Below are 6781 nucleotides of genomic sequence, written 5' to 3' on the forward strand. Positions count from 1 at the left end.
ATTGTTTAAATAATTATTTATTAATTTTATTAGAAAATTAATTTATGAAATTAATTTGTAAAATTAATAAATTTTGATTTTAAAAATAAAATATGATTTAAAATAAATTTTGGATTTTTGGAAATTGAAAAATTACACAAACTTGAAAGATGGGTTTTTTAAGTTCATCTTCAACTAGCCTAAAATGAACCCACCTCTTCCTTGATTTACTCCAAGCATGAGCCGCATCCCATGCAACACATCTCTTTGCATGATAGTCTGCTATATATTGACGAGGTTGGAGTAAAGTTAAATGTGATGAACCGATTGAATTTTTGTTGAAAAATTCGGATGAAGAAGGTGTTCTTCAATGAGCTTTCTCCATATTCCCTTTGATTCCAGCTTATTTTGAGTCCCACAACTTAATCTAGAGCACCAAGAGGATAGTAGGGAAGATCTTGTGGTAGTTTACACAAGGATTTGGAGGATTTAGCAGCTGGAAATAGATATTTCAATGGTCCGGCCAAGGTTTGTTCTTCAAACCCATTAAACTCTATTTTAGCATGTTTCTTTTAAGCCAAAATTAATGAATTAGAGTGCTTATGGATCCTGAACTCTTCCGCTGCATGCTGGTATCGATCCAACACGTCGCTCGTTCCGACGGAGTTTTAGATCGCGTAGTGATCCAACTGCAGCCTACCTGATCTCTAGCCATGATCTCCAGCTGCCTCACTCACCTGCTAGCACTGCTGCTGGAGTCTAGCTGTCAGATCTGAAGCTGTGCCGCTGTCCACAATCGTCCACAGCTGGTGCTCAACGTGGCCATTCGTGTGGGTTTTTGTTGGGCCGTCCGCTCGTTGTAACTTCCGCCGTTTGTTTCGCCACACTCATTCACCACCGATCGTTGGGCACTACCATTGAGTATTCGCTTTAAATTGCTAGATTTTAAAAGTTCGATGAGTTATTGTGAGTTGATGAGATTTCGTTGGGTTGTTTCCAATCTGTTGGTTATGGTAGGTTGATCTAATTTTAGTTTTCTCACGCTAACTTGATCATAGATTTAATGTTCTGGAAGAATTCGAAGAATTTTGAAGAAATTTCCAGCAAGATTGGGTCTACAATCGGTGAGTTTTGTTGGGTTCTTGTTTAATGGTAGATAACCCATTAAACTTTGCACTGGTTTAAGTTTGTTACTCACAATGCTTATGTTAGATTGGAGCTTTGAAGGACTTTGAGGCACTGTTTAGAAGCCGTTGGGTTTTTGTAGGTTATCTTTGTAAGATTTATTGATATGCAATGGAAGCAACAAGGATCAATAAGCATTCAAATTCACTAATTTTGGCAGAAACCAAAGCATGCTCATTTAAGAAAAGAGGGTTTGTAGTCATACCTTTATAAAACTCTTCAAGATCTTTAGAACGAGTCGTGGGACTCAAGAACAACTTGAAGCAATGAATAAACTAATTTTAAAACTGAAAAATTTTATTAATTTTATAAAATTAATAAATTAATTTTTAAATAATTTTAATTAATTTAATATCAAATATTAAATTAATTTTTACACAAATCCATCTTTATATATTTAAATATAAATTCTCCTATTCTGTTTCATTCTAATTTGAACGTTTCAAATTAACTTCTCAAGCTACTCTAAAGCTTATCCATTTACGAGTTAGTAGGGGGACCTCGCGGACCTACAGATCATGGGCTTCAACAATCCGAGATTAATCGGCTAAACTCATTAAACCGAATTAACCCCAATTTGTTAACTAATGGGTCACTCCACTACAACCCATAGTTGAACTCCCCTCACTGTAGATATATTATGTCCACTTTATATAATCATAATCAGTAAGTCGATCATTCACAGGTTGTTCATAATCACAGTTGGGTCAAGATAACCGTTTTACCCCTATGAATATATCTTGTTTCTTAAGTTCCCATTGACCCTCTAATGAATAATTTTGATACATAATCCTTATGAATCAAATCTTTTCTCTATCATGAGAAGGCGGGGCCCATATTGTTCAAGACCTGGAATTAGTACTTAAGAGAACAACCTATCTGCTAACTTTAAATCGGGTAGGAGTGAGTTTCATCTTGTAGGGCTATGTCCCCAGCTATTCAGCCGGTCTTATCCTCAAAATGAAAGGCTTATTGAGCAGTGCTGTTGGACTACTCTCAACGTTTGCAAATCAAAGGATAATCCCGAACAAACAGGAGTTCATAACTAGCTTAGGATTAAGATTAAGTTAACCTAGATTATGTAATAAATGAAATAGTCAGTTTTAACAGTAAACAGTCGTCATAAAGAAAGATGACTATTTTTGTGGTCCAGTCTGTGACGCTCCCAAAGATTGTAAGGTAAAATCCGTCTTGTTCCTTTTTATTTTTGGGTTTGAAATTACATGATATGTGGTTAGGGGATTTTGGAATATATATATATATAAAGGGAGGAGGAGTTAGGGTTTAGTGGGGTACAAATGGTTATAAATGTGAAGTTAATGAGCCCTCGATTTACGTGCAGAGAAAAGAAGAAAATAAAATTCTATTTTTTTTCTCTCATTCTTCTTTTGTCCAACCCCTCGCGAGCCCATTTTCTTCCCCAACTCTTTTTTTGCTAGCCGCTTGTGGTTCGACAGGTCGCTGGCGCCTCAGTCCAGCCGTGCCGATCATGCCTCAGTTCTCCGCCAGCTGCGTCGCTCAGCCTCGGTTCTCTGCCAGCCATGTCGCTCAACCTCAATTCTCCGTCGACGCGCCACTCGACCTCTGTTCTCTGCCAGGCGCGCCGCGCGACTGCTGCCCTCCACCAAGCGCACCGCTCAACCCTGGCATGCAAGAACCTGAGGTGCAAAGCCAAGAGGTGCGGGACCCGCCGCTTCGTGACTCTTTTGGGTCAACTTGGCAGAAGGTTAGACCAAGAAGCGGGCCCCGTGCTTCGACTGTGCCCCCGCCAGGACCATCATCCTCAGAAATTCTAGTAGAATATACGACTATGGCTGCAACTATTGGGAATGTCGTCACGCATGCCATAGTAAAACAGCTAAGAGGTATGGTGGCCGAGCAGATAGCTCAACACGCACAGTCACAATAGGCGCCATCCTCGTCAGTCCCATTACCACTAGTTCAGAATCAAGATAGGGCCACAAATAGGACTTGGCCGGTTCTTCTTTGGAGGCCGGATACCTATGGGATTTCAAGAAGTATGATCCCTCGAAGTTTAACGGGTCCCTGAAAGACCCCACAAACACAGAATTGTGGTTGTCCACTATGGAGGGGATTTTTCAATACACGAGGTGTCAAGAGGAGCAGAAGTTGCAGTGTGCCGCTTTTGTTTTCATCGATAATGCCAAGCGCTGGTGGCGCTCAGCTGAGAGAATGATAGAAGCCAGTGGAGACCAAGCCACGTGGGACCAGTTCAAGGAGCGGTTTTACAAGAAGTACTTCTTTGCTCACATGAGGTACAACAAACAGGTTGAGTTCATGAATTTGAAGTAGGGGATCATGACAGTAGAAGAGTATGAGGAGGAGTTTGACAAGTTGTCTTGCTTCGACCCTGACCTGGTGTCTACTAGAGAAAAGAAGGCTGAAAGGTTTGTGCAAGGACTCCGGGATAGGGTGCGAGGTATTGTGCAAGCTCTAAAGCCTCCCACTTAGGCCGCAGCTTTCCGAGCGGCAACACGTGTGGGCTGTCCTTCAGGGATAGAGTTCTTGAAGTCCTTGACGGAGGAATCGGCCCTCGACCAGAAGAGGAAAGCTGAGCAGAAAGCTCCAGGACCTCCGCAGAAGGTTCAGAGTACAAACAGGTTGGTAGGGCACACCCAACAACAGGCTACTGCTTCATGAGAAGTTTGGAGGGAAAGACCGGTGTGCAAGTCATACGGGAAGCACATTAGGGACGCTATCTGATTGGCACGGGGAATTATTTCAGATGTAAGCAGAAAGGGCATATGACGGACCAATGCCCTAGTAGTGGTTCTGGAAGTGCGGGGGGTCAACCCCCGAGTTCACATCAGAATAGTTCAAACCGACAGCAGCAGCAGGGTCAGGTCTGTGCCACCAGTCTTGGGGTACTATGCCTTGGCATTGTTTGACTCTAGCTCATCTCACTCTTTCATTTCATCGTTGTTCGTAAAGTATGCTATGTTAGTTTTAGAACCCTTAGGTTATGTTTTATCAATATCTACACCGTTGGGAGGAATTATGATAGTAAGTGAAAAGATAAAAGTATGTCAGTTAGAAATAGCGAATCACACCTTGATGTGACTCTAATAGTTTTAGACATGCCTGACTTTGATGTAATTCTAGGTATGGATTGGTTGGCTGCCAACCATGCTAGCATAGACTGTTCTCATAAGGAGGTGAATTTTTGCCCCCGTAGGGAAGCCAATTTTAAGTTCAAGGAGGTCGAGACGGTAGTTTTGCCCAAGATGATTTCAACGGTAAAAGCCAAGAGGTTGATTAACCAAGGTGTCTGGAGTATTTTGGCTAGCGTAGTTGACACATGAGAAACCGAGATTGCTCTAATCTTTGAGCCAGTTGTGAGGGATTATCCCGATGTGTTTTCGAAAGAACTTCCAGAGTTGCCTCTACCAAGGGAGATTGATTTTGCGATCGAATTGAAGCCGGGCACTATTCCTATATCCAAAGCTCCGTACATAATGGCTTCGGCAGAATTGAAAGATTTGAAGGTCCAGTTGCAGGAACTGCTTGATAAAGGGTTCATACGACCCAGTGTTTCTCCGTAGGGTGCACAAGGATGGATCGTTACATTTATGCATAGACTACAGGGAGTTGAATAAGGTGACCATCAAGAACAAGTACCTGCTTCCTAGGATCGATGACCTATTTGACCAGCTATAGGGTGATACTGTATTTTTCAAGATTGACCTATGGTTAGGTTACCATCAGCTGAGGATTAGGGACAGTGATATCCCTAAGACTGCGTTCCGATCCAGATACGGGCATTACGAGTTTATTGTAATGTCTTTTGGTCTAACCAATGCTCCAAACGATATTCATGGATTTGATGAACAGGGTGTTAAAGGACTTCTTGGACACCTTTGTAATCGTTTTCATTGATGACATCTTGGTCTACTCCAAGACAGAGGCGGAACACGAGGAACATCTTTGGAAGGTCCTAGGAACGCTGAGGGAAAACAAACTGTATGCAAAGTTTTCTAAGTGCGAATTTTGGCTCTGAAAGGTGTCCTTTCTTGGGCACGTGGTGTTGAAGGACGGGGTTTTAGTGGATCCAGCTAAGATTGAGGTCATGACCAATTGGCCTCACCCCTACAATGGTCAGTGAGGTGCACAGTTTCCTAGGGTTGGTTGGGTACTATCGTAGGTTTGTAGAGAATTTCTCTAGCATGGCCACGCCGTTGACTCAGCTAACGAGGAAGGGAGCTTCGTTTATTTGGAGCAAAGTTTGTGAGGACAGTTTTCAGGACCTCAAGCAGAGGTTGTTTCAGCACTAGTTCTCACTATATCAAATGGCTCCAGGAATTTCGTGATCTACGGTAATGCTTCTAAAAAGGGTTTGGGTTGTGTGCATGCAACATGGTAGGGTGGTCACTTATGCCTCCTGCCAGTTGAAAAACCATGAGCGAAACTATCCTACTCACGACTTGGAATTGGCAGCGGTGGTGTTTGCCCTGAAGATCTAAAGGCACTACTTGTATGAGGAAAAAATCTAGGTTTTCACCGACCACAAGAGTCTGAAATACTTCTTCACCCAGAAAGAGTTAAACATGAGGCAGCGTAAATGGCTTGAGTTAGTAAAGGATTACGACTGTGAGATCCTCTACCTCCCAGGTAAGGCGAATATGGTAGTCGATGCCCTTAGTCGAAAGGTCATTCATTCGGTCGCCTTGATCACTAAGCACGTTCAGTTGTGTAAGAATTTAGAGCGAGCAGAGATTGTAGTGGCAGTGGGGGAAGTCACTTCGCAGCTAGCTCAGTTGACAGTGCAACCAACCTTGAGGCAGAGGATTATTGTTGCACAGCAGGGTGATCCGTACTTAGTTCAGAAATGTCATCAGGTAGGGTCGAGCCAAGCTAGTGAATTTTCTATGTCGTGGACAAGGGTCTTCTATATCAGGGATGGTTGTGTTTTTCAGCAGATGATGGCCTGAAAGGGGAACTGTTGACAGAAACTCACAACTCTCTATTCTCGATGCACCTAGGTAGTACCAAAATGTACCAAGATATGAAGCGGTATTACTGGTGGCCCAATATGAAAAGGGAGATAGCTGACTATGTCAGCAAGTGTTTAATCTGTCAATTGGTGAAGGCCTCGAGGCATAAGATAGCAGGCTTGCTACAACCATTAGATGTGCCAGAATGGAAATGGGAGAGCGTGGCTATGGATTTCATTATGGGTTTGCCCAGGACAGCGAAGGGTTTCTCAATGATTAGGGTTGAGATAGACAGACTCACCAAGGTGGTGCATTTTATTCCAGGAAATCCCACGTACACGATGAGTAAGTGGGCTTAGCTATATATGAAGGAGATAAGAAGATTGTATGGTGTGCCAGTATCAATTGTGTCCGACAAGAACCCTCGTTTCACCTCCAGTTTTTGGAAGAGCCTCCAGGCAGCCTTAGGGTCGCGGTTAAACTTCAGTATAACCTTTCACCCCCAAATTGATGGGCAAACAGAACGTTTGAATCAAACGTTGGAGGACATGTTGCGCACTTGTGCGTTGGAATTCTCAGAGGGTTGGGACTCCCACTTGCATTTGGCAGAGTTTGCTTATGATAATAACTATCAGACTACCATTAGCATATCATCTTCTATTTGA

Source organism: Benincasa hispida, chromosome 11 (genome assembly GCF_027475165.1).
Source record: "Benincasa hispida cultivar pf3 chromosome 11, pf3_genome.v1.1, whole genome shotgun sequence".
NCBI classification, from domain to species: domain Eukaryota; kingdom Viridiplantae; phylum Streptophyta; class Magnoliopsida; order Cucurbitales; family Cucurbitaceae; genus Benincasa; species Benincasa hispida.